The following is an 8,375-nucleotide window of genomic DNA, read 5'->3' as shown; positions in this document are numbered from 1 at the left end:
TGCTAAGTGCAACCTCTTCTTCCTTCTCTTCAACAAGCCCTAAATGCCACACTTACTTTCCTCTCTGGGTGTCATCTGCTCTTCAGACTCTTAGCCATTCCACTGTGGATGCCTATTTTCCCCTAGATTGCTTTTGCAACTTTCTCTCTGATGAATAACATTAGACCGACTTTTTCTAGTCACTTGCAGAAACTTCTGCTATCATCACATTTTCTTCCCATTACCACAGCAGCTGTTCTCCCCAAGCTTAGGGTCCCTGTCACATCTAACATCAGTCTCTATGCACACTGTGTCATCATTTAAAATACTTCCTGTTTCTCCTCTGTCTCTCTTGTTAAAAATAAAATAAAATCAACTTCGTTCCCATTATGTCCAAATATGGGAAACTACTTTGTTCAAACCAGACTTAGGCCTTAGCTAGACCTAAGGTTTATCCCGGGATCATCTCGGGGTCATCCCTGTTCATGTAAATGACACACAGGGGATCCTGGGAGCAGGCAGGGATGACCCCGGGATAATCCCGGGATAAACCTTAGGTCTAGCTAAGGCCTTAGTTATAACAAACAAGGGTCAAACCAGGGTTGCAGTTTGTAAACTACGTGTAATAAGGGATGAACAGATCTGTCAATGGCCTTGTTCAGAAAACATGTTAAGCCAATGCAAAAAGCCTTATTCACTGTAGTTAAAACTGTGGTTTAAGGTATCTTCTGAACAGGGCCCATCTCTCTCTCTGTCTCTGTCTCTCTCTCTCTGTTTTTTTGTTTTGTTTTTGAGATCAAGCTTGTTCCATCTGGTTTCTTCATGAGCTTGCATTTGGGGAGGGGATTATTATTATTTTTTTGGTAATGTACGCATTCATATACAAAGTTTTATGTGCGTACACATTCTTGGATGCATGCACCCATTGACGAAAGAGTGTTTGTGCACATGTTTTCGAATGTATTTATTTATTTTGGTTTTTGCGAAATGCATTACAAGCTCAGAAATGTATAGTTTCCACTTGGAAATTGCATTTGGGTCTTGGAGATATAAATAGGGTAAATCCATAAAACAAACCCCTCAACAGAGTGAATTTCTTACACATGCCTACTGGTAGCTTCAACAAACCACTGTTTCCTCTATTTCAATGTAACTGGAAACTATAGTCTGTTCCAAACTTCAGATGGAAACTTTGAACCTTTGGATGTGTAGAAGGAGGGAAGAGAAGGGGAAAGTGCACATGCCCGAGGTCCAGTGCAATGCATTCATGTAATGGGAAATCAGGGTTTTCCATTATGTTTGAACTGGTTCCTGCATGTGTGGTTTGAGTCCCTGTTACACTGTTCTGTGCTTTTAGTGGTTCTCTACAGCTGCATTATGCATATCTTCACTAAGTTTTTCTAGCGTAGCAGTCATTTCCATGCCCTACCAAAGAGAGAGCTTTTTTCTATAATATGAATCTAACACTTGTCTTTTCAGATTCAGTAACTGTTAATAAAATTGAAAATTTCTTTCCCATCTCCTTTTTGATCTCTAATTAAATCTTCCTCTCTCCCATGTTTGGCTCATTTTTTCCCCCCGTTTGGAAAGATATATTTTCTTGCGTCTTCTGAAAATTGAGGTCATCTTTCTTGTTTTAATATTGTGCTTTTCATTTTCATTCAATCTGTTGTCTGAATAAACATCATCAAGTCTGTGCGGATGATCTACGTTGATTTAGAAAACTCAAATCGATTCTTTCCCACCCACACTGTAATAGGCCTGAAGTTACACTTCTAAAACTTTGCCTCCTAATGTACGAGTGAAAGGAAGTCTGTGGGGAGAGTGATGTATACTGCAATCTATGAGGCATCTTGTACTAGGGCTCCCCAATGGCTGGTGGGGAGAGGGAATTAAAGGGGTCCATAGAGCAAAGAAAGTGTGGATCGTATGTTACATTTCTTTGAATGTATCAATTCTTTTAAATTCATACAGATCAAAAACTAACCATTGCCTAGTGTGGAAAACCAAGCTTTTTGATTGTGTGAGTAGCCACAACAACAACGACAAAACACAATAAGGTGTCAGTCCTAGAAAGGCACCACAAAATCAGTCCAACTAGTTGAATAGTCTGTGGCCTAGTGAAATTGAATGAATGTTTGCTTCACCTGCAGATCAAGTCAGATCCACCTTGGGTAGGGTTGCCATATTCTGACACCACGAAACTGGGACAAACATTTTTTTGGGGGGGGGGGGCGGTAAAGGTCTATGGAAAGAAAGAAACCATCTAAGCTTTAGTTACCTAACACTGCAATCCTATGTGGCAGAAACAAATCCAGTTAAGTAAAATTGGGCTTATTCCTAAGTAAGTATGCATAGGATTGCAGCCTAAAGTACTTAAGCACCTGCAAATAAATAATAGGCAAATAACAGTTTAAGCAAACAAACAGAAAAAAATGACACTAAATTACATTTCTCCACTAGTTCTCAAAAGTTTGAGGAGATTTCAATATGGAGACTTAGGCCTTTGCTAGACCTACCTTAAAATCCGTGCCAGACGAGGGGAGAGCCCGTGATGCAACTATCAAGGGATCTCACCCTCGTTTACACATGAGGTGCGACGAGCTCACAAAGAGAGACATTGCGCCCGCCATTTTTTTCTTTCCTTAAAGGGGCCGGATGCGCACGAATGCTCATGCGCTTAGTTAAGTTGTTAGTGTTTTTTTAAAAAAATAGTTCTCCCTGCTCCCCCCACCCTGCCCGATGGGTGCAGCTTCTCCCGGCTATGCATGAGTAATTGCGCGGAGCTGGGAAAAGTGGCAGAATGGGCTACATGCTCACAGTCTCAGGCTCAGCCCGAGACCATGGGAAAAATCACAATTACATCCTCTTTGGTTAGATTAAAGAGGGTTGTTCCTTGCAACTGTGAAGAACATATAAATGTCTGCATGTTTGCCATGCCATCACCCAGCTGACTAACCAATGAACTTGCCAGTCAAAAGCTCTGATGGGGAAAAAGGACTGATCCTGCAGTGGTTCAACTTCCCAGCAAGGTCAAGTGCTACCGCACTGCCATTGATGACCCCTTTGAATATTATACTATGCTGCTTTGTATAGCCAGCTAAAGCTAAGTGAATCAAGAGGCAATGAACTTCCTGAGCCTTTGATTCAGTTACCAGAACTAAACTATTGCTCCCTTTATTTTGACCCATCCTGGATCCAGCCTCTAAACCATCCAGCTCTTTGTTCCCTTTGTTTCAAACACTACAACTGCCTTGGAGTTCTGGGTGCTGTTGTTCATTCTTTCTGACTGGGTATCCCTCACATTGGTGTGTCTCAGCTCTGAAGGTAACCCAGGGTCTGATTGGCTTTAATATCTTTCTGCATTACTATTTCTTAGAATAATTCTCTATTCTACCCTGAGATCTATCCCATGTTTCCAGGGCTAGAGCTTCCCCTTGCACTTTCCGCTTCAACCACTGTGTTGCATTTTCATTTTATTTCTATACCACCCCATACCTGAAGCCCTCCTTTCCCAGGGAGATCCATCTGTTACCTTTTATACTCAGAGAGAAGGCTTTACCAATCCTCTTAAAGTGCCCATTGGAGGCAGGAAAGTTGCGCCTCCTCTCAAATCTACCACCCAAAACCGTCGCTTCAACTTGCTTTGAAATAAGGCCAGCCCTGCTGCTTTTACTGCAGCACTTTATGACCAAAAATATAAACCAGTGCTGGTGAAATCTGCATGTTAGAATGTGACAAGACCAGTTGCTAGTTTGAATTCTGTCCTGCCCTGTTTACTACTTATGATTAAAAGCTCATTTTCATGCTCTGCATACAGTTTCATAAGAACCTTAACATGTTCGTCAAGGTGCTAGATTTGTACCTTTTGAATTTTTCTCATATGCTTTTCCCTGACAACAATACATTAGGATAAATGCTTAAATAATCCTATTACTTGGTACAGAAGGAGGCCAATGCTAGCTAGCGAAGTGATATTTTAAATTATACCAATGGGTGACTGCAGAATCTGCACATAAACCTACAGAGGAATATTTCTTCTCTCTAGCCCTGTTTAGGTGTGAGGGCAGAAAATGTGTAGGGGGCCAGGGATGCACACTCAGCTCTGCCCCCAATGTCCCTGTACTTGCCACTCCCATGGCCTTCACTCCTGTCCTGAAGTTCTTGTCGTTTGTGAAAAAGTGGTGAAAGCATTCAGCTGATTGTGTTTAGAATCTGTTTTCAGAACTTCATGCTGAATATGTAAAGCTCAGCAGGTCTGTGTGTGTCTGAAGTCTGCACATGCCGGGACACTTTGGGTGGAACCGGGGCACATACCCCCTGCCCCCTACATACTTTGTGCCATCATGTGTTCTGGTTCAACACCTGAACAAGGCTTCTGGTGTTCATCAAATGTGGAAGACGAAAGTGGGATTCATTAAAACAAACAACTTAACTGCACACATGAATCTATCCAACACAGTATTGTCAACACTGACTGGCAGTGGCTCTCCAGGGTTGCAGACAGGAATCTTTCCCAGCCCTACCTGGAGAGACTAGGGACTAATACTGTAACCTGCAAAGCAGGTGCTCTACTACTGAGCTATGGCCCTTTCTGCAATTTACTCTCTCTTCCAATCACCAGACATCATTCTTCAGTGTTCTCCCTGATACCTTAATTCAGCATTGCGCTTAAGGCAAAAAAGAAAAGAAAAAAAAACACTTTCAGGGAAATATGTCTTCAAGGGCATGATATAAAGTGTGCTTTAAAAGGTGATATAAATGGCTTTTTGCTAGATTTATGCACCCCTATTGATCTCCTGGAGTCAGAAACTCTTTTTCCGAAATTGTTAACAACAGAGTGGTGATCCTTAGAATTTGATGCTTAACTGTGATCAACCATCCTCTTGGACTGAGGCTGGGTTCACACAACATGCTAACCCACCCAGTGTGGGTTGTTGTTAAACCGTGAGTTATGGTGTTGTCTGAATAAAGCACGTTTTACGCAGGGTTGCTCGTTAATCATGCAGTGTTGTTTGTTAACCACCTTGAACAATCCAACAACTCATGGGTTCTCAAGGTGGCTTGTTTGAGAAAAATAAACCACACTGAAGTGAGCCTAGTGGCTATGATGGTAGTGGGGGTGGGAATAAGTGGGGATGGAGAGAAACTGGTGGAGGAAAGTGCATCCAGCCCACTGCGCTTTGGTGGAACCCACAGTTACTATTCAGACTGAAAAATGTGCCTGTAGATTTACAAGGCCTTATAAGCAAGCAAAGTAAAGAACACAAGGCAGGTGCCTAGACCAGTAGGCAACTCTACTGTTGTACTCTGTACAAGTTGAAGCAATGGAGAAGTGCAACTTCCAGTATCAGAGGCAGTAAGTCTGTATACACCTGTTGCTGGGAAACATGGGTAGGAGGGTACATGCTGTTGCACCCATGCCCTGCTTGTGGGTCCCTGGTTGACTGTTGGTTGGCCACTGTGTGAACAGAGCGATGGACTAGATGGACTCTTGGTCTGATCCAGCATGACTCTTTTTATGTTCTATGTTCCTAGAAGCGCTCTATAAGAGCAAATCAATTGCTGAAGTCAAGCTTTGTGATCGTCAGGGCATAAGTCACTGTGGCAAGATCAGCTGAAGACAAATACATGACTTGCTTCACCTGCAGAAAATATACAGCTGAAAAGAAAGTATCGCTGAATGAAATTGGATGGCCAAATTATGATAGAAAGGGTGCAATCAAGGACCTCTCCTGCTTTATTGTTTTTTGTTATTAGTGGTATTATTATTATTATCCCACTGGTGGATCCCCACACTTGTAGCCTTATTTACAACTATTGATAGATCTGGGAAATTCCCTAAAGACTGGGCAATGGCAATTGTGATGCCTGTTTTTAAAAAAGGGAGTCGGGCTGACCCCAAAAACTATTGCCTATAAACCTTCTCAATATTTCTAGCAAACTATATGCAAGGCACCTTTTAGACAAGTTAGAATTATGGGTGACTGGAGAAAATCTTTTGGCTGAAGAACAAGCAAGCTTTCAATGCGGCAGATCTACAATAGATCATTGCTTCTTATTAAAACATCTAGCAGGGAAGTATACATCTCCCCCTTACCACTCTCTTTTTGCCGCATTTGTAGATTTCAGAGCGGCCTTTGACTCCATACCCCGACCCCACCTGTGGCGGAAGTTAACACTCCTAAATATAGACCGGAGGTTACTTAGAAGTATACAGGGGATGTACCATAACTCTAGCCTATGTATGAGAACCTCCATAGATGGTGATTTATCAGAGCCCATTGCTGCTAACAAAGGAGTACGGCAGGGGTGTTTGTTAGCTCCACTGCTATTTAATTTATATGTAAATGATATTGTTTCCTTCTTGTCCAGCCCTGATTTCAACCCACCCTGCCTGAAGGATAGGAACATCTCTGTGTTATTGTACGCAGATGATGCTGTCCTTCTTTCATACACTCAAATGGGGATGCAAAGGATGTTAAGAGCTCTAAGCGCATACTGTACGAGTGAAGCTCTCCTGATCAATTATGATAAAGCCAAAATCTTAGTTTTTTTGGGGAAAAGGAAGATATATTGCTGGCAGATTGACAACCACCAGTTCAACGAGGTGAATAAATACAAATACTTAGGAATAACAGTCCAGAGTTCAGGATCTTGGTCTGAGCACTTAAAAGCCAATGTAACAGCAAATGCTATCTTCCGCTTTGCAGCTGGGCCTGGGGGGGAAGATGACAGCTCCCCTAAAAGAACTGTTTAAAACTAAATTACTCCCACAGATCCTGTATGGGGTGCCCATATGGGCCCACGCAGATATTACACCACTAGCAATTGAGCAACATAAATTTCTAACCAGAGCGCTTGGGGTCCCCAGATCAACATCCAAACATATTGTCCGGCTGGAAACAACGTGTCACTCAATTCAAACCTTAACTCTAAAAGCAGCAATCTCCTTCTGGCTAAAGATACTGTTCCAGTTGGTTTCTCCACTGGTTATGGCCACACATGAGGATATGGGGAAAGATTCATGGGCAGAAAAGATGAGCCATTCTGTATCCAAATTGGGCTGCTCACAAGTTTACCTCCTTACAAGGGGGTTTGATGGGGCTAAAGAGGAGATCTCAAGAAGACTGTACGATTGTGAAATACAATCATCATTGGCTGTCATCAAAGCAATCCATTCAAATACGATATACAAAAGTATAATTACTGCCCCGGGAAAAGTTCCTTTATACTTAACTTCTTTTACCTCACACGAGTTGAGATGGTTATTTACCCAGTGCAGGTTAAATTCACTCCAGTTAATGGAGGTGAAAGTGTGTTATAGGATCCATCCACGCGCTAAAGCTGACTGCCCAGCTGGCTGCCCCAAAATTGAGGATATGACACACTTTCTAGTTGAGTGTCCAGCGTATGTCGAGCTGAGGAAGCAATACCTTGAGCCCCTGATTCCTGGGTTCAACCACATGTCACCTAAAAATGTAACTCAGATACTATTGTTAGGCTCTGATCACTATTTATCATTCAGGACTGCCAAATTTGTACAGCGGGCGCTGGAGGTACAGAAGCTTTTGTTTGCCATATAGGATCAAATTTTACTAATCTGAGATTACATGCAGGCCAGTACTGGTACTGCAATTGAGCCTACTATCAGTTTTATATTATTAGCTTGTATTATTCCTTTGATTGCGGTGAAACAGTGTATGGACATGCTATTATGTTATTATGTTAATATGTTATTTTGCTACAATTTTATTTGTTTGTGATTGGCCTATTCGGCTAACAAGCAATAAAGATTGACGACTTCTTCTTCTTCTTCTTCTCCTTCTTCTTCTTCTTCTTCTTCTTCTTCTTCTTCTTCTTCTTCTTCTTCTTCTTCTTCTTATTATTATTATTATTATTCCACTGATGCATTTGTTTGTTGCTTCTAATAAGTTTTTATCTTAAGACAAATCTTTATCTTTTACCTTGCCGAATTGCATGTATGATTGTCAGGGGACGGCTGCTATCTAGAAACATGAAGATGTAAAAAAAAACCACCCTGCTTCGATGCGTTGGAAAATACTACTGTTTTATACAAGGGGATGCATGTAGAAAGATTTTGTACCAGTCTGCCTAAGGCTAGACCTCCACTGTCTCAGTTTTGTGAAGCCATTCAAAACAACATCCATCACCCTCCTGCTCCTGGCGATGAGGTAGACAGGCTGCCTGCCTGGTGTCTCTTTATCAAAGCTAAGCTGTTCTTTCACCCAAAGAGTTTGTGGCATGAGCTCTAGGCCAGGTTCTATTTCCCAAGATCTCAAGGAAAACATTATTCTGATGAGGCACAAGCACAATGATGTAACTGTTCTCAGGGCCAACCCCTCCTTCCCTCCATATTCTTCCATAATTTTAGA

The sequence above is a fragment of the Elgaria multicarinata genome, chromosome 4, assembly GCF_023053635.1.
Source record: "Elgaria multicarinata webbii isolate HBS135686 ecotype San Diego chromosome 4, rElgMul1.1.pri, whole genome shotgun sequence".
NCBI lineage: Eukaryota > Metazoa > Chordata > Lepidosauria > Squamata > Anguidae > Elgaria > Elgaria multicarinata.
This window is presented reverse-complemented; position numbering follows the sequence as displayed.